General features: G+C 41.5%; 1 protein-coding gene across 12 annotated transcripts in view; it reads right to left on the bottom strand.

Moving 5' to 3' along the window:
• Nucleotides 1–20,931, bottom strand: part of Zbtb20 (zinc finger and BTB domain containing 20) — a 767,676-nt gene that overhangs the window by 52,761 nt on the left and 693,984 nt on the right. For all 12 annotated transcript variants that reach the window (XM_055624791.1, XM_055624790.1, XM_055624785.1 and 9 more), the window contains one exon: nt 4,361–4,461. The gene's annotated coding sequence lies outside the window, so the exon portion shown is untranslated. The remainder of the gene's footprint in view (nt 1–4,360; nt 4,462–20,931) is intronic.

Here is a 20,931-nt window from a genome sequence, read left to right as displayed (position 1 = left end):
TCTCTCTCTCTCTCTCTCTCTCTCTCTCTCTCTCTCTCTCTCTCTCTCTCTCTGTTAAAATTATACACTCTGATGAGGCCGTCCCTCACCCGTAAAATGAAAACTTCAACGAAGAAGTCAGACAAGCCAACAACAACAAAGAAGAATCCGAGGGGGAAAGGGGAAAGGGGGCTTTGAAGGAGAAAGACTTCAGAACAAGAAAAGGGCAGATGTTTCGTAAATATATGCAAAGCAAAACTGGGTGTACCCTGAGCACTTGAACAGAAAAACAGGCCAATCATTGTGTACTTCCTCCTGCCACACTGGTGGAGCTCTGCATTCAAAAAAAGAAAAAAAAAAAGAAAGAAAGAAGGGGGGGGGGGGGGAAGTGTGGTCACAGGCACCCGCCTTTCAACGGTCAGCTCTGACATTCTGACTGAACATGTCCCAATTGTCCAGAGAGAACAAAAACATTTTCATCTCCCCACTGTGAACATTTTTGTTATGAGAAAAAGGCTGCTTCAAGAAATAGGAAGGCGTTTTAAGGTGAAGGGCAGCTGAGCTAGCCAGCAGAACCTTCTGTTTTTTAACTCTCCCTCTGCTGGCCCCGACAGAAAGTTTAGGGCTGAAACATAGCAGTGAGTGAGGCTGTGGAGGATGTTGGCTCTTCCCTGACTAGACCATATTGTTTGTGCAAAGAAATATGCATTAAAACCTATGGATGCGTTGTTAGGTATTGAGCATGTTGGATGCATGGAAATTAGGCGGCTCGCTGGTGCTGGATGTTATAGTTCACACTCCTTCGCACACATTGCACACACACAGTTTTGGCTGTGCTTTCTGCAACATATGGAAAAATAAATATTTCATTTGTGTGAGCTCTTATCAGGCTCCAGGGTCTGCTGGGAGGCGAGTGCTCTCTTCTATCTCTCTCCCCCAATTCTCTCCCTTCACTGGGCTCCCACCCTCTCCTGCACATTAACAAGCTTTCCGCTTATCAGCCTGGTTGGATAGGAAAGAATTAGTCAGAACCTCCCTTTGATAAATAATTACTCAGTGGCTGGATCAGGATAATTTAGATCAGTGATGCCTTCCTCGGCCTTTTTGGAGTGGTAACCATTTCCCTACTCTCCTCCACAACTGTAAAGTGTCTGGGGAGGGGAGAACGGCTAAAATTAAAAGTCTCCACCACTCTGACATGGGGAAGGGACATAGAGAAACTGAGCTCCACCAGCTAGTATCATGTGCCCAAGGCAGGTTATTCTGCATCTCTGAGCCCTTATCTTCCCCATCTGTAAAATGGGAACACCGCTGCCTTCCAGTTGTGGGCTGTGGTGAAGAATAAAGGAGATGAGCCAGGCTTTGCTTAGCACAATGCTGGCTCAGGAGCAGGTGCTTCTAATGAGCTTTTTGAAAACAAACAAACAAACAAACAAACAAAAAAACTAGTTCTGTGGTGGACATGTTAGCTGCATAAGTAAGACATCTTAGTATATTTTGAATATCTAGGTCAGAGGCTAATTGTAGTGGATAAAGAAGGAATTATAGCGCCCTCACCTCTTCTGTTCACATGCTTGTCATTGCTGTGGCTGCACTGAGTTCCTTGGAGGTGAGGGTCAAGCAAGTTGCATTTGGCCTGCAGCAGCCCATCAGCGAGAACACTATGGTCTATTCATGGAAAGCAACCTACAGGACTCTTGCTTATCACGCCTCCTTACAATTTATCCTTTCACGACTTGGCCCAATATTCTCACATTAACTTAAAATGTTTTCATGATTAAAGCATTTTATTATCTCATTTTTTTTCCTTCTTCTTGGCAGGGCTGATTTACAATATTTTTCAGTGTCTTTCCTCCCTCACTGTAGTCAGGATCCTGGTAGGAAATAAATGGCACATGTAGAAGGTTTTCACTGAAGGGAGTTTGATGAAGGGACTGGGTTCGGAAGTGTAGAGGAGACTAAGGGACTCTCAAGGGATGGCAAAGCACAAGAGACTGTAAACAATGGGGAGCTGTTGATCTCATTTTTGAACCAGCTAAACTAGAAGGCAAGAGAGGGGCACAAATGTTGAAGGGAGTCTGGATGTCTGGCCTGACAGTCTGACTTCTTGATGGTACCACTCTCAAGTCTTTTGCAGAAGTCTTCTCTAGGCCTGATTCTAACAGAAGCAAGAGAACAAGTGAGCCTGGGTGCTGGAGCCCTGAGGTCTCTGGTGCCTGCATTAGGGCAGGAAATGGGAGCTGGGCTGGCAAGAGTCGTCATCGGCGTACCTATTGTTTGCTTCCCTTTTACATTTCTATCACCCTTTCCTCTTAATTACATTCTTCGCAAGGAAAATGCACAATAAAATCCGTCCTCTGCTAGCTTCCCCGTACCTTATTTTGTCTGTTTGCCATTTATAGAGCAGGGAAACTGAATGTACTCTCACAAGTGGGGATTTGTTTGTGCTCCTTGCTACCATATCCTAGTGCCCAAAATAGTGTCTGGCACCCACTGAACACGCAGTACATTTTAGTGGATTGAGAAGATATACTCATCTCTGCTGTGCTAGACCCTATATATACATCATTTCATTTAATTATCACAACAGTGAGAGTAAGTAGGCAGGCCCGAGCACGTGTGCAGGTAACATGTGAAAATCCAGCACCTGCTTCAACCGTCACCTCTCTAACTTTGAGCACAGGTGCAGAGCACTGGAAGCCCCCAGGAAAAAGCACTTTTGCAAAGTTCATATTCTTACATTTTTTCCTACCTTAGTGATTATTTCATTTATGTATGCAAAGAAGCAATTTCTGAACAGTGGAGACTATTAAGGTTATAACTCAACCTATCCCTTTTCTGGGGACCAGGAAAAGACGAAACACTTTTCTGTGACAAAACAGGTAACTGTGGATTTCCTTGCGATTTCCAAGAAAGATCAGATCCCAATCCTTAGGTCTAGGTCTGACTTTTCTGTAAGAGTGTAGGTGTTGCAGAGAATATACAAACTTTGATACCAATCTATACCCTAGCATGGCACAGGCATTACTCTGTGTTGAAGAAAAAATCCAGACGTGAGAAACCATTTAGATGTGAGAATTTCTAAGGGACTCCTTGCACTTGAGTGTAAGGACAAATTATGCAAGTAAGTTCCCTGTGTGATTATATGCTGAAGAAACAACTTATGTCATTCTCTCATGTCCTTAGCTCCTAGTCCCTCCAATGCCCTTCATTTCTAATCTTAGCTAGCAAGGCTACATATCAACTATCATCAATTATTATCAGAGAGACCAAATGCATTTTAGGTAAAAAGACACAAAATTCTAGCTTCATTGTTTTTGTTTTTCTGTTTTTTTTTTTTTTTGTTTTTTTGTTTTTTTTTTTTTTTTTTTTTTTTAGTTTGAGGTGTGAAAGAAAAGCTAAAGACATGGGTAGTATGAATGTGAAAATCCTACCTGGCACCTAAGAGGAGTATTAGCCTCCCAGGTTCAGGATTTTCCAGTGACAAATACTTCAGGAAAACACCATCCCATTTCCTGCCTCATACTAGACAGGAAGACTTGTAAGCACAATTAAAAGGAGATTTCACTTTAAAATGCATAATTATCTTGTAAGCACAGTTTCGTAGTTCTAAAAAATTCAATTTTCTGGCTGTTTATTAGTGAAAAAAAAGTATAAATTTACCTATTAGTTTTAACATGATTAGTTAATAAATTTTCATTGTTTTTCTGTGGATATTGAATCTCCTGCCCTATCTTATCTCTGCACACTTCCTTGTGAGGGCTATACTTGGACAGAAATGCCCAGTATACAAGGAACCCAATCAGCTACACAGAGCCACTCATCCAGAGGGCAGAGCAGAGCTGCCATGTTTGGCTGAAAATATGGTGGAAGGAGCCCAGAATCTCCAAAGGAAGCCTTGGTTCTTTATACTTGCAAGGAGGCAACAGCATGGGGTGCATTCCAGAGATCATGTAGTCATAGGCAAGCTGAGCTGTCTCATAGATTTGACCAGGGTGACATGAAATGACAAATAACCATGAGATTCAACAATCACATGATGAGATATGAACACAGGAAGAGCAGCCACCGCCATCATGGGAAGAAGCACACATGACCAAACAGAGTAGCTCCAGTCCTTGACAGGTGTGCAGAGATCCAGAATGACACAACCACAGTAGACAGGAGAGAACAGTACCCAGACCTGCATGCAATGAGTGCTGGTAGCTGGAATCTGCTGCGGGTATTGGACCTGGTCACTTTGCCGCACCCAAGAGATGAACTATGTGAACTTTTACATGCTTTTACAGTTGTGGGGTTTATCATCATCATCACCACCATTACCACCACCACCACCTATTAAACAAAGTAAACTAATTCACCAGGGGCATAATGGACTTACAGTAGTTTCCAGATAAATGGTGTCACTCTTCGGGTAAATCACTCCAAGGCTTGGGCCTAGTGCAGATGTTCATTGGGGCAGGGAGCAGAGAGCGGCTGCATCTAGCATAAACAAACAACAAAATAAACAAAGTCATTAAGTGAGTAGGACACGATTATGGCTGCTTCGTTCATGAATTTAACAGTTTTTAAAAGAAGAGGAATAAGGAACATGACTGCAGCTGGTTCCAGAAGGTGGCAAGACAGAGAAGGGGCTTTGTTATAGCATATCTGCTCACTCCTGGGATGGTCTGAGACATCACCTTGTCAGTGCAGATGGAGTGACTTTGGGAAGTTGAGTGGGGGTTAGAATGGAGGGACTGGGGACAGCATCATTCCAACTTGGCCCAGACAACTTTTCTGATGTTTTCCATATATTGGTTGGTTGTTAGCTGACACAAATTAAACCTATTTGTGGCACATATAATGTTAATGCAATGTTTTGAGATTTGTATTCATTGTGGGATAGACAAATCAAGCTAATTAGCATATTTATTACTTCACATACTTATGTTTTGTGGTAATATATATGTTTTGAATCCTAGGGTAGGCAAACTGTAAATCTCAGCAGCTGCCTGGAGGAAGAGAATAGAGAAGAGAAAGGGAGGAAAATCTTTTAACTTATCTGTCTTGTCTAGGGTCAAATTTGTTTAGGCTAGAAAAATGCCTAAATAAAATTTTTGTATTCTTTGAACAACATTCCCCTAGCCTATGTTAGCCACCATTTTATTCGCTGCTTCTGTGAGTTCAACTTTTTTTTTTTAATTCCATACATAAGAGAGACTGTGCTATATTTATCTCTATAGGCCTGACTTATTGCAGTTAATGTTTTCCAGGTTCACTCATGTTGTGACAGTGGCAAGACCGCCTTCTTTTCAAAGGCTGAGTAGTATTCCACCATGCATGTGTGTATCACAGTTCTGGTATGTCTAATTCCCTTCAGTCTCTCTTTCTCTACTACTCAGCCATTCAGCCATTGCTTCTCCTGACAACACTCATCTAGCTGGTTTGAATTCTTGCCTTCTCTCTGTTCCCCTTAAAGAGAACAGAATCTTCCTTATCTTTTAGCCCCAAGGAGGACAGCCTCAGAAAGTGTAGATTATGATCTGTCTCCAAGGGCCCCATCTCACTGGTTCTTCCCAACCCCATCTCTGCCCTTTGGGTCCTGCTCAGGGTCCACTTTGTGCCTGAAACTTAATCACCTTTGTGATGAGGCAGGGCATTGTCCTGTTCCCCTGTCTCCAGTCTGCTGCTCTGTCTCCTGCACTTGCTTGTTTTCCTTCTCTTTTTCCCTTGACAGATATATTCTTTAATATTCTTGCCGCTGCCAGAGGCTTTGTCTAGCAAACCTTTCCAGACCTCACCAAGTGCTGTCACAGAGTGCTTTCTCTAGCTCTTGCTTTCTGCAGTGCCCCAGACTTATATTCTAAGTTCAGTGGGTGACCAGCGCACTCATCATTTGTTCGCCTGGTGCACATACTGCTTCCAGTAGACCCTTGGAAAAGATGAGCAATCCAGGATCTCTATTCTAGGAACTTTCACCTCCATTCAATATTCCCTGATTCTTTTAAATTAGAAACTTTAAAAGATAGACCTCACTGTCTTTTCCTCAGAATCTGTTGCTTCCCGAGAGTTTTCATCTCCTCACTCTTGATGCTATTTCCACTCTGTAGTTTGTCTACAGTTGAGCAGTTCTCCTGATGGTTTTGCCTTTTCATATCCAGTCAGTCGCCAAACCCGTAGTTCTTCCTCTGGCTAACTTTCTTGAATCTATTTCTTTTTAGTACCTAACACTATTGGGTACCAGCTCATGTGAGACCATCTCTTGACTGCCTCCATTCTTCTAATTTCTCTTTACTTTATGTGAACATTCAACCTTTCTACCATTACTACATAGTATTCTAAGATGCCAGCCTAAACATATTCCTCCTTAGCGTAAAAAACTCCTTTCCTGATTGTATTAAATTCAACTTCTCAACTTGACACTGAGTACACTACAAGGTGACCCCAAACCAATTTTCAGTTCTACTCTTTATAGTTTATTCCATACATCAGCAAAGCCCCCTCATTCATACTATTTTTCTCTCATTCCAAGGTCTACATATAGCTTCTTTAAGGGTCATTAAATGCCACCTCATTTAGGAAGCATTTCTCAAAGGGTAATGCCCTTCAACTTTCAAGCACTGATTGACAGGACCCCCTGGCACCTTCTACCAACTCCAATCACCATCTGTATCATTTATTTCCCACCCCCTTCCAGAAAGCAGCGATACTACCCAAGGGTGGAGGCAACAGGTCAGAAGCAAACTCTCTCTCTACCCATCTCTTGCCCTCCTCTCTCCTGCCTCCTCCCATCATAAGGAAAGTTACAGAAAAAAAAAAGATTTCTTTTTTGCAAAGCAATCAATAGAAATTAGAAGCCCTTTCCTAAAAGCAGATCCAAAAGCTTAAAAACATTGTGCTAATCTTCTTGTACCTTTCTGTGTAGGAACAGGCTACAAATGTTCTGACATACCTTGTTTGGAAGTAGATCCTAAGACCCCAGGTTAAGAAATGGTCCTGTCCATACCCATGAAGAAGGAATGCTGCATGGAGAGGTCAGCAAGAATCTGATCAGACAGGCCTTGCTGGGTTCCTGTGCTCAATCTACTATCATTAGGTCACACTCATTTTGACCAATCATAGTTCCACATAGCTGTCCATTGTCCAGCCAATTTAAGCTTGGACAGCCACCTTTAATCTTGGGTCTTCATCCTGAAGGCTCTAATGTCAGGTAGAATTGTGGTCCAATGAATTTCTTGGCTACAGGGGTGTTGGCAATGCCTATTTATGGTGTGTAGAATAAGGACCATACCTCTTCTGCCTCCAGGATAGTGTCTTGTATAGGCAATGCCTTGCATATGCTGTGTGATCAGCTGATGTTGGCTGAGTGAAATTCCAAAGGAATAAGGAATCTTGCTTAGAAGGCATAGAAACTGGAAGGACTTTGAAGCTCATCTACTCCACTGTCCTTGTGTTCAGATGAGGAGATTAAGCGAGCCTACTTACTCAAGGTCCTATCCTTGTTAATAACTAAGCAAGGATAACTGATAGAAAAGCTCTTGTGTCTTTAAATAACTGTCAGTGCCTGCTAAACACCAATAGGCCCACCAGCCCACCAACAGCCATGTCCAGACCAGGGAGGGAGAGTTTGAGTGTATACTATGTTTCAAAAATAACAAACTTGTTTAACTTATTAGCTTCAACAGACAGAACAAATAAATACCATTTTATGTTTCAATAGGGACTTAAAATGAGGGTGAATCATGAAAGCAAAGAAGCAAATTTTTCTACCATTACCAGCTACAGTTCCTGGTGGAAACGGGCTGCAGTAATTCTACGGTTAAATTCATTATAGCCATTTGGCAGCCTTGCTGCATTAACACTTCTTTTTCCAGCAAGCTTGCTCACTATTTGTGCTCTGGACATGTTTACATTTGCGCTTTTTTTTTTTCCTCCTCATTTAATGATTTACTCGTAGAAACATGCAGATGGCTGCTCCAAGTCTCTTCTCAGTTTCTTGCCTTGTTTTATTTCAGAGATAGAAGAAATATTATTTGTTCCATTCCTCCTCTGACCTCAAACACAATCATCTTTTCTCAGTCCCTAAATGAAAAGCTAAAACAAGACAAACAAACAAACAAACAAAGGAAAACCCTAAACCAACTAAAACTAAAACCAGAAACAGCTGTCTTGGGATAGTGGTGTTTACCACAGCAATTAAAACAGATCTTCCAGGGCCTATCAGTCATTTATCACCGGCCAGGAAAGCTTCCTCTTAAATATTAGCAGATAGTACCAAAGGGCTAACCAGCTCATTGTTACCCAGCAGCAGAAGACAGTAATATTTATCAAACTCGTTTTGGCTGGTACAGTGGGGAGGTGCTATGCATGGAACCGTTTACCTTAGCAGCCACAGAAACCAGCAAAATGGGGCTCACAAGCTGTTCACTGTTCTTTCTAACCCATCGTATGGCTAGAGATTATTAACTCTTTGCCCCACTGAACCTTCTTCTTTTTTATCTCCTGGCAACTACGTTAAGATAATAAAGAAAATCGCTGATCAATATTCTCCCACATTGCAGTGAACAATTACCTGGCAACACACAGATATCCTCTACGTAATTAGGTAAGTGTACATGTTCAGTGCACATAATAGTTTACTAAACGTGTGAAATTTATAATTAAACAGAACCATAATCCTTCTGTCCTTTAATAAAACCCTCCTCCTTCACATCCTGCTGCTATGATCTTCCAGTTTTTGGCAAACTATCATCTACCCCTATTTCCTTATTTCCCCTCTCAGGTGCCTGCACACATCTGAGGGTCCATTAATCAGTGCTACCGCATGGTTCATCATGTTTTATTGCTTAAAGGGTAGTTATAGTCTAAAAAAGACTCAGTGAAAATGACTTCACAGGGTTTCATATTTATTCCCTTTTAATGACTTCCATAGCCAGTGGACTCAGTTTTTAAGTTAAAAGGTAATTTTGAGGGGTTGCTGGTACTACAATTCTACTCAGTGTCTAGAAATCCAGCTGTTCTCTTTGCCTCTTACATCAGCACTGCAATAAAGAGTCTGCCCTTAGAACGTGGCAAGTTTTGTGTTGGTGTCAGATGCAGAACAGACAGAGGGTCACTTCCCTTCAGCCTGCTGCTTTGCTGGTGTCTCGCCCAGCACACCTGCCTTGGAAGCTGGTTCAGAGTAGAGTTGCTATGGAACAAAATGCCATATGTCACATGAAGAACTGTCTACTGAGGTCTGACTTCAGTATGGCCTTTGCTACTCATTCCTCAGAGTTACCAAATGACTGTGAAATGGGAGGATACTTTCAGGGTGAAAGCTCACAGAAAAGGCAGTGAAAACAACAGCAACTGTTTGCTGGATGTCTACATTTTATCAGGGACCACACAATCACATATATGAAAACATTCTCATTTAACATTCTCAGCTATGTTGATTAATATGCCCAGTGTACAGAGGAGGAACAATGACTCAGGAAGCTCATGAAAATGTCTGTGATTAGAAAGCTTGAAGACAGCAAGGATAAAATCCAAACACAGGTCCTTCTGACTGTCCTTATCACTATAAAACAGTTCTCACAAAGCACAGGTGCATTGCTGGTTACTGCCATGGCCACACAGGGAGTCATTTCCTTGAAAGTTCAGAGTCACTGGGAAGGAACCGGCCTTGAAACTACTAATATGCATAGTTCCTTCCTAATTCCTTTCTAATTAAAGATGGGAAGGTCTAATATCAGTCTCAAGTTCTAACTAGCACATGGATCACCAGTATTTCTGATTCAGCATGTTTGGGTGGAGTCTGCAGTTCTGCATTCCAGCAAGTTCTGAGGTGATGCTGATGCTACAGGCCTGGGTACCACAGGTCTTACATCTGACATTCTCTTTTCTAATAGGTGTTTGTTTTCAAGGGGGCAGCTCAGCTGAATAACAGGGCCTCTGATTCTGGGCCAATTTGCCAGTCATCAGACATTAGAATTCTAGAAGTTTCTGACACTGAGTACATTGCGAACAACAATAAACAATTGTTTCTAGATTTCCATTGACTTCTTTCAAGTTTTGGAACTTAAAAATGATAATGTCTCAAACATGCCATGTTCCCATTTTTACATTATTGTTATTTTTAACAATAATTATCTGGTAATAATTCAAATAACACCTTTCCTCTGAGAAATTCAATGAGCTTTAGTAACCTTAATTGTCTAACAGCAATTCCCAGGTGTAGAAGAAGCTGTCTCAAAGATCATAGTAAATTTAAAATTGTTCTACTTCCCTCATTTCTTCACTCTAAATGAAGTGGTGAGTCAGTGGTGAGGGGTTACTAATTGCCAAAGACCCATTAGCTCATAATCTGAAGCATAAGAGATTTCATAGTACGACAGCAGATACAATAAAAGAAATAGCCAGTAGTTAGGTGACTGTGGGGAATATAGTGTGTGTGTGTGTGTGTGTGTGTGTGTGTGTGTGTGTGTGTGTGTGTGTATGTGTGTGTGTGTAAGAGATCGGGAGATGGGGAGAGAGAGAGAGAGAGAGAGAGAGAGAGAGAGAGAGAGAGAGATTTCAAAGGAGTAAGACTAAGGGAAGGGAAAGGAAATTCTAGAACTGTCTGGATGACCTTAGGTGAATCATTTAACCTCTAGGTGGATCATCTTATCCATTTGTAAAAAGAAAGGATGAGTTTTATGATTTCAAGATCCGTTAAAACTATATTAGCCTCCTGAGAAGAAAAATGTGGGAATTACAGAGCTCATCATCCTGGGAAGCCATCAAACCTGTTAAAGAAATCTATTTGACTTTTAACTTTTTAACTAATTACTTAAAATGAATTCCCAAGTTGATATCACTAATCCCACCTGATGGAAGCTGGCAAAAACTATTAAAACAAGTAAGGCACTAAAAGCAGCATGGCCAGACAGACTGATCAGGAATCCCAGTTTCAGCTTTTTGATGCTGTGAGAACCATTTCCAGTTTTAAATTTTAGCTCATTAATTAACCACCAGTTAATACTCATGTCCAGGAGAAATACCTCTGATGGCTCAAAGACCCCTGGGATGGCCCTGCCAACAGAGAATGGAGTCAGAGTCCAACTGTTTGTCACAGTAAATCTATGTTAATTTTCTCCATAGAGACCCCTGATTCCTTTTTGACAATTCACAAGACTGTTAATAAGAGCTGGTATACCCCAAAGCCTTAGTGCTTCAGGTAGTTGATCCTTATTTAAAAATAGAGAATTGGGGATCAGGTGATATGTAGTGGCACAGTGAGCTTTGGCTTAATTGGAAATCTAGTGACAGGACATCCTACCTTATCCTCTCCCTTCCAAGTCATTTTAAACTGACACCTTCCTGTCCAGAAGGCCTGCCACAGGCTCTGGTTATAAGGTCTCTTTCAGTTCAGAAATAAGGATCCTAAGAGGTGCATAATTTGTGGACCACAATGCTTTTTGGTATATCTGTCTTTTATACTTTTTCTCTTGCATTACATTTTCTGTACTAACTATTTTGTTAGTTACTGGAAAAAACAGGTATTGCGAAACATCATAGTAGTGTTGCCCCAGATAACACACTCGGGGAGAATTTCACTTTCCTCTTCTGCTCCCTCACTTCATGACAATTTTGGCTACCACTATCTAAATGCTTATTACATGGTGAATGTTCGCTTTCTTTTATTGTTTAACTTCAATTCTTCTCAAAGGTATTATGTTCCTATTTTATATACAGACAAGGCAAGCTAAGATTGTTTAGTAAAGATAGTTACTTGCCATAGGCCATGAATCAGGAGAGGAGCGAACCAGGATGTAACATTAGGTTTTAATCACACTGCCCCGAGGCATGAACTAATAGCAGCCCATAATCACTAACCCACTGACCTCCTGCCTTCATTCCTGTCCTCTTCATTTGTGGTCCTCACCACAGGCTTTTGTTAGAAACTCCATCACCACAGGCTTTTGTTAGAAACTCCATCACGGGCCTCAACTGCCTTCTTTAGAAACTTTTGTACTTCCTACAACTCTGTATACATGATTCATACCCTCCCCTCATGCTGGAGATTGAACTTGAGGCTTCTGGCATGTAATACTGAGGCCTACCACTTCTTTTCAACAGATCTTCAGTATCCTTCTTCAGCTACTACTTGGCCCTCATCCTCTTTTTAAATTACTCTTTTGAGGTCTCACATGTCACTCCATCTCTTCCACCCCCAGCTTTACCTTCCTTAATGCCTACAGAGCCTACTTTTCACCATGTTAATCACTGGTCCCTGTTGTTTTCCCCAGGCATCTTAGTTCAATTTGACCTCAGCCCATCAATGACCTTCTGGGTTTGCTGTTCTGAAGTTTTATGTGTAGGGCTTCCCTTAGTGTCCACACCCCACGAATCCAGATTACCACTCGGTTGCTCATTGCTGCCCCCCATGTAAGGTCCTCTATCTGTTCCTGTCTTGGTCCTCCAACATTGCCCACTGTTTCCATGTGCAAACTTTAGTGTTCCTGACTTTTACCAAGTCCTGCTCATTCTCTATTTTCCTTCTTAATTAAACAGCATAGCTAAGTTTGTGGACTCTAAACTCTAATCTCTTTTAATCATCTCTCGTTCTCATTCCTCAAGATAGAACCAATCTTTTCTTTTTCTTTTCATCCTCTACACTTGTTTCTCCCCTCAGAAGCTCTCCTCTCCAGCCTTCACCTATTGTGCCCACTGGTTTCATCACTAATAACTTCTGTGCCCTCAGTGGTCCATTCATTCTCAACAGCATACTGATCATCACAACATAATTTCTCACTTGATTTTCAAATCCTCTCAGGTGGCATATCTCAGAGTGAGGTTACAGAACCTCAAATAGGTTCTTAAGGTTATCGTACCTTAAGAAGCATCATCAGAAAACATGGATGGGGGAGCATTGAAAGGAGGCACTACGGTTAAAGGCACTGGCTGCTCTTCCAGAGAGTCCTGGTTCAAGTCCCACCATCCACAAGTGGAACCACAGCCTTTGGGGGCTCCAGTTCCAGAGGACTCAACACTCTCTTCTGACCTCTGCTGGCATTAGGTGTGCATGTGGTGTGCAGAAATGTACGCAGACAAAGCTCCCACACACATCAATTAACTATTGTTTTAGATAAAAAGTTGGGCCGACCAAAACAGCCAAGGCTATCCAGAGAAACCCTGTCTCAAAACCAAAAACAAAGCAAAACAACAACAACAACAACAACAACAAACAAAACAAAAAACAAACAAACAAACAAACAAAAAAAAGGCTGGACCAGTGTGTGAAGGCAATTTCTGCCAGGCCTAAGGACAATCCTGGGGGCCCTCTGAGTTAGAAACACAGAACTTACCACTCCTGCAAGCCTGACCTCCATGTGTACCTGCCCCAGCCCTGCACAAGGACACACACAATAAATATTTAAAAAGAAAAATCTAAAAGTTCCCTTGGTCAAATAAATTTATGAAGCCTACATGCTTTGTTCCCTGTTGAATGTTCACCATATACATAAAGGCATGTGCTCAGGAACCCATATTTATCCAAGCTCATTGGATTAATGAACAAAGCTTTTTTTTTTCTTTTTGCCTATGACAAAAGTTACTGAGTGTCTATAAAATACTCTTTTTGTTAATATTCCATTTAGAATTAGCCAGTTAGCTTTTAGGGGTCAGAAAGAAAAATACATTTATATCCCTAAGCTTCTGAACATACTGTTTTGGAAGTAATAGCATGAGCACAGCTCTTATGCTGCTCCATAACAGATAGTAATCTTTGTCACCTTTCCTTTGTTCCAGAACTGTCTTCCCATTCAAGGTCCATAGGAAGTGACATATTCCTTATGAAACTATTGTGAAGAATTCCTTGGCCGATATTGCCAATATTGACCTCTGACATTGATATGCATTTAGATAAACAGTTGTTTACTGTTTGCTTTCTGTGTCAATCCTCTAGGGAATAGATCTTGTCTCACAGTTTACAGAAACATTAACATCTACTGCAGGCCTTTGCACACAGGAGGATGTTATAACCATGTTATTGGCCACCATAGTTATCAGAGGCCTGATAAATCCAACTCCGACTTCTGTAGGGGTTTGCTTAGGATGGTAAAGGCCCAGGTAAAATGTATGATACTTTCTTGGAAAGAAACACCATCCACTATTATTACCATCACCTCCACAAACTCGACTAAGTGTCCCTAAGGCTTTTGAAAAAGACTAGACCTAAAAAAGCAAATGTTGCCCTGTACTTAGGTGTAAGCAAGGTTCTGCCTTAGCTGAAACCAAACAGAGACAAGGATAAAAGAGTAAGGAACACCAAACAACCCATGAATGGAAGCCCAGAACACTGCTTCTGTACCAAGAGAACTTTCTATTTATGATCATTAAATCATGGTAACCTGATGAAAATAAAAGACATCATCAGGGCATGCAGCAAATGCCTGTAGAATTCTCTGCCACCTCTCACCCACATTCCAGACTCTATCTCCAGTCAGTCTGGAGACACTTTGTTGTTGTGTAAGCTAAGGCAGCCTGGCAGCCACTTGCACAACACAAAACCCTCAAACAGTGAGTTCCATCTTCCCCATAAACTGGTTACTGCTACAACACAGAAAGCCTAGGGCAGGTTTACTCAGGACAGTGCCTAACAGCCAGATATCAAAGGGTTTTTGAGTTCTGTAGATTAGATGTTATCTGAAGTAGAGACTTAACATATTTCCTAATAGTAAGTTTGTGCTAAAGCTGAGGCTACAAAACAGTCTCTGTGTGCAGGAAAGAGTACAGCTTTCTTCCTTAAAACTTCGGGAACGGTAGCCTTTCATATTTTAGCAGAAAAGAAAATGCTCATTAACTATAGTTGAAGTATTTCACTCCCCTCCTTGATTAAAAAAGTGGTATACAGAGGATATAATTAAAATTATTTTATAAATGAGAATGTTTACTTACATTTTATCTTAAATGGTAAAGAACATGAGTAATGGCGGGACTATTTATGAAATACCATATAGCCCGTGGTTAATAGTCTTAAGAATGTATCAAGATATTGATCATTACTAATAATCAATAGTAGTATTTTTTATAATGAAAATTTATAGCAAGGGATTATTGACTTTATGAAACTAAATGGCCAGACAGTTCTCTGTCACTTGTACAGTCAGAGTTGTCTTTCTGGGTGGCTTACACATCTGAGGAGGGAAGGGCAGCCTGCCTGTGGGGTGTGTAACTGGGGCAGGACTGCTATTTTCTGAGTCATGGGAGGCTCCTAGGCAAGCATCAGCTTCTTTTTGTAGCAGAAGTGGGTTATTTCCAGGTTCTGGGGGAAGCCTGAGATAGCTACATCTTTCTGGGATGTCAGTGGGAGGGACAGGGAGACACTGTGGGGATGCTGTGCTTCATTGGGGAGACACAGGAAAGGTTGCCCGGTGCTTTCTTTAAGATCGAGTTCCCATCATGATTCACACACTTGGGGTCTGGGGGAGGGAGGAAAAAGGGGAGGGGAAAGCTTCAGAGCTGCCCGGTGAGTAAGTAGTACAGCATAGTCTAAAACAAGGCTTTCAGCAGAAAATTCTCTCTCTCTTTTTTTTTTTAATTTTAAATTTTTCCTCAAAAATGTCCTGTTTACCACCAAACTTTGTAGCAAACTTGAAAAAGGGAGCCCAGATTGAGAATCAGGTCTGCACATGCTTTCTGCATCTGACAGGAGCTGCATGACCCTGGTCAGGTCACCAGCTTTCTCAAGATGTAATATTTTTATATATAAAATCGCAGAAAAAGAACACTACCACTAAGCATTAAGATAATTTGCATCTGAAAGGTGGTATTGAGACACACTGCCTGTCCTACTCAGTTGTGAGGCTGATGTGAGAATCTGGACACTGTGGGGTTGGTGTGGTCTGAAGGTTGAGTCTGTGTGAGGGCTGAAAGCGAAGTCTCTATCTGCTGGAGTTTTGGGAATAGCTGTAAAAAGGGGTACAGGTTCTAACAGCACCCCATTCTTTGTTCCCTGGGCAAGCTGAAAACATGACCTGAGAAAATTTCTGAGAGTGGATGAGCCCAACACTCAAGCCCTAAGCTTTCTGAATAGAAGCCACAGAGAAGTCTGTGCCTGGCTCAGGGGCAGGCAACTGTTCCTTGCCAGGTAGGGAACACTGGTGAGCTCCTAGGGAGGAGGAAGGGCAGATGTCACTGCTCCTGAAGCCTACTTTTCCTTGCACCTAGCTCCAGACACACAAATTTATCCAGCAGTCCCAGGAGACAGAAGAGAGCCAGAATTAGCAGGAGCTTCTTTTCCTGATAACCCAAGTGCCCTGATTGAAAGGCAGAGGGTATCAGGAGAACGGCTGCACCGAGTCGGCATTGATTTCTCCAGCCTTTGTCTGCGTCTGGTTTCTGTCTCTTTCGGAGGTGGTTACTGTTACTACAAGCAGCATGAATCATGTCTCTGTTAAAAAACAGAGCTTCAATTGTCTTACATAACCCCTGGTAACTGAACAGCTAATAATAGCAAGCCATTTCCAGGTAGGGAATCTGTCTACCTCCCAGACACACTCATACACAGGCACACACAAATGCACACACACTCTCAATTCCTCACATAGTGTGACAGACAGGAGGGTGCAGAGGGAGAAAGGGGATGGCCCAATTGATTTTTCTGTATTTCATAATGTATTGAATAATCATGCACCACGGAATAACCAATATGTTTAACTGAACTTGTTGAAGGAAACACAAGAAACAAACATTCATCTTAAAAGTATTTGAAAGAGCCAAGGGCTTCAAACACACCAGGCAGATACATTTTCTAACTCTTTCCTAGTGTACAGAAACATCAAACCCAAAGGACAAAGGAGGCAGTTTTTTCACTGTATTGGCTGCTAGCTTGCACTGGTTAAATTGGCGTTTCAAAGGACTTTTTCTCATCTCCTTTATGTTTCACCAGAGTATATTCCAAAGTTTCTTGGCTCTGTTTATTGCCTAAATTTCCAGGGAGTGAAACCATGGCTTCAGTGTCTCCCCATGCAAGCAAGCCATGCAGCATTGCACACCGTCCCTGAACTACTCTCTGTGTGGAAGGGATAACTACATGTATGGCTTTACACTTCTCTCATGAGCATATCCTCTGCTTTGCAATAAGCTATGAGGTCTTTTTACACATGATCTCCTCCCAGCCACCTGTTAAAATGATTGCTCACAATCTCAGTGACAGGAAAGACTGAAAACACAACTTAAAAAATTACAAAGGTAAAGCATCTGTGTGTGTGTGTGTGTATGTGTGTGTGTGTGTGTGTGTGTGTGTGTGTATTTCATCTGTAAATCCAGAAAAGGATGTCTCATGTTTCCCTGTATCATTATCTCTCTGCCTTATTCCACTGAGAAAGGGTCTCTCACTGAATTAGAACCTCACTGCTCTGGCAAGGCTGGATGGTTAGCGAGCCTTGGAGATCCGCCTGTGTGTATCTCCCAATGCTGGGACTATAGGCACATGCAGCCTTGTCCAACATTTTATGTGGGTACTGGGGTTCTGAACTCAAGTCCTCATGATTGCAAAGCAAGCAATCTTACTAAATGAGCCATCTCCCCAGCCCCCAAAGATAATTTTTTCTTTAAATCACTCATTTGATTGAAGATCAAATTGGGGTCTTGATAGTGAGTTAAAATATTTATGAGAAAAAATATTACAAAGATATCTATGTCTGTATTTCTTCATTGCCTCATGTTTCCCTCTTTGGGGAAATCATACCAGGACATAATTTTAAAGCATGCATCCCAGGAGCCAGTACCCACAGATATCATGAAGGACTTTATGGAAAATTACAGACACAGAGAGGCTACATCCTGCCACTCATGTGGGGTAGGACCACAGGAGGAAAACTTTCTTCTTTCCTTTGACTGTTCTGTGATGTGAAACAGTGGATTAGAATAGTTCAAGCTACACCATGTCCTTTGAGGATTCCTGCTGGCTCTTCCACACGCTCCTCAGTTGCACAGGGTACAAAAAGGTACCACTGAGGTAGCTACCTGTCAGAGCATTTGTGCTCCTGCAAATGGGATAAGCCTTGCTTACTTCCTTTAGACGTGACCCAATACATAAAAGCAGGAAAGCTTTAGATTGGGGAAGGAAACACAAAGAAAAAAAATTATAAGAGGGAGGAGACGATGTCTGTTATCTCTTATTGCTACCTGAGCATCTGGCTAGAATTGGCCAAAAAAAAAAAAAAAAAAAATCTCGATTAGTATTCTCTGGGGGTTTTGCTCCATGCCATATGGATATTAAAGGAAATGAGTTTTAGGGTTTTTTTTTCCTCCCCTCACAAATGTCCAAATGCAGAGCAGTGGGGAGGGAATCTTGACCACCGAATCACCCTGCATCACAGCAGGATCACAGTGGTGGGATGCAGCTGTTGGGGCTAGACTTTTCTCTTTATTTCATATGCTTTGTGAATTAAATTATTCTTAAAATTGGTATGCTGGTGGACTAAATGTTTTAATAAAAACAGCCCTGAGACACCACAATTTTCTTCACAAAAGGCTATTCCCTCTAACTATTGTGAATATTGCCAAATGGTTCCTACTTAGCGAAGAGCAGAGCTTCTCCTCTTGGCTTCAAAAACCAGGCTCAGTCTACGTCTGTGTGAGGTGACTGTACTTACCTGAAATTTCAGGGCACTATGTCAGCCAGTCTTTCACAGTGGTGACTTTGGCATCTGAGCAAGGACTTGATGGGCCCCATGCATTTACAGTGTAAAGATGGATTATTATGTAATTTTGCATTGCAACAGTAAGTATTTCTGGATCATTGCTGACAAGGAGATCATAATAACCATATGCAGGCAACAAACTATACAGCATTGTATCAGAAGCTTAGAGCGAATGTTTTCAAATGATTCAGAGGTTTGTTTTTTTTTTTTTTTGATACTTTTCCTGCCCCTTTCAATAATCAGTTATTGAATGTCTGTTGTTACTAATGGAGTCTTTATCCATGAAAGGGAGCTGAGCCATGCCAGACACTCACCATGTTCTTTCTCTTCCACCCCGAACAAAACACCAGCAAACACTAAGCACAGCTGTTTTTGAAGCTGATAGGTAATCCATCTGTAGTACTGGTCTGATGATAGGAACTGGGGAAATTGATGGTACTGGGAATTACCTCCTTACAAAGGCACAGCAGTTTAAACACATCTTAGGTACAACTCACAGGGGGCTAATGAGCAATTATGACTGTACTATTCATGCCCGCCCCCCCCCCAACAAATGTCTGGAGCCCTAGAAATTTGAAAAGTCTAATATGGTCCAAGCCAGTTTTACAGGTATTTTAGCAGTCATATAAAAAGAAGATGTAGATGTCCATCTGGTAAGCTGGACTTTGTATAAGCTACAAAAATAACTACATTTTTGTAGTAATTAGAATACATCTGAGAGCCCATCTTAACTATTAGACTCATTTATAGGAACCCACCAATTAATTATTATAAAATGAACTTCTCCGAAGCAATTAATTGAGAAGCCAGTTGGTAATCAAGATACAAAAAAGTAGTGCTGCTAGAAGAAGAAAAGTTAGAATTATATAAATGATGACAGAGAAACTGAAGAAAGCAGTGGGGTGGTTTGACTGAATGCTACTTGAGTGCCTCAGAAGATTTTGGATCCCTATCTGTGTCTAATCTTCTGTAGGCCACAGGCAAGGCAATGCAATGCACAGTCCTACACATAAGACAGAAGTGTTAGGAGGGCGGGCTCCTAGGATTCCTTCCAGTCATAGCATTTGATGGAGCTACATAAGAGACAAAGGGGCATTTCCCCCTTCTCGTTTAGACAAACACTGGTTTCTTCTAATCAGTGCTTTGCATGGCTTGTCAGGTTTTTCAGCTTAAAGAGTCACATAGTAAATATCCAGGTGATCATATTTCATCTATCCAAGAGAAAATACTAGAAATAGCTCTGCCTTTCTCTGTCTATCAGTGTCTCCTCTCACATCAGACTGATGAGATGAAAACACACATTCTGGTGCTGATGAAGGGTCTCTATCTTCCCACAAAGCCCCTATCATGCTCTAGAAAGCTTATCAGATTGGACTATTTACATCTTGGCTATTTCTCCTCCTCCTAACTTGTTTATAAAAATCTCCGGTAAGCATAAATCTGTAAAAACAAAACAAATAAGACAAAACAGCTCTGTTTGAAGAATTTACTCTAGCTAAAGCAGTGTAGTAAAATATTCTATTGCTCTGAGTGCAGGAAGCTTTAAAAAGACACATCCATCTTAGGAAAGACAAAATGAAATGTACCCACGATAGTTTCCTATGTTGTGATCTTTTGTTACATGTTGGGTTTATCGTCCAGCAAGCAAACGTGGATTTTTCTCCCAATAGTTTTTAGGCCCATGTAACCCCAAAGCCACGCAGGAGCAGAGCTTGCAGAGCTAGCCTCACAGAGACAAAGGAGGCACACAGAAAGCCCAGTTCCTAGAGCTTATATCATATCCTGGCCAGGCACTCTGGTTACCCATGACTCGCTCCTTTCCATTTCTGCCCTATTCATTTGCTGGTTTCATTCCCTTCACCTGGAATGCCCCCTGTCTGCTTCTCTTTTACTTCTCGAAACCCTTTGGATACTGACTTTAAGCATTATTTCTAAGAAGCAGCTTAGGTTGACCCAACTTGGGAGCCAGTGCTGATTTTCTTGGCTAGTACTTGACAGCTAGTTATTGTAATGACTGGAGTCCCTGGGACCACACAACTAGGAAGTATTCCGAGACCACCAGAAACATTGTCAAGGGCTGCACAATCATCATGAAAGGGAGAGAATATGTACACTTTAACAACAGACTCAATATAGAAAACAGAGTATCTAAGAGAAAATCTGTAGCCGTATGCTTAAGCGATTCAGTAAAACGGAATAGTTCTCAGCTTCTAAAAAGGAGGAGCTAAAATATTTGGTACAGAAACAAACAGTGTCATAAAGTTTGGCTGTGTTGACTATGGAGGTAAATTAAGAT

The sequence above is a fragment of the Psammomys obesus genome, unplaced genomic scaffold (assembly GCF_907164565.1).
Source record: "Psammomys obesus unplaced genomic scaffold, mPsaObe1.curated_primary_1811, whole genome shotgun sequence".
In the NCBI taxonomy this organism is placed as follows: Eukaryota; Metazoa; Chordata; class Mammalia; order Rodentia; family Muridae; genus Psammomys; species Psammomys obesus.
This window is presented reverse-complemented; position numbering and strand designations above follow the sequence as displayed.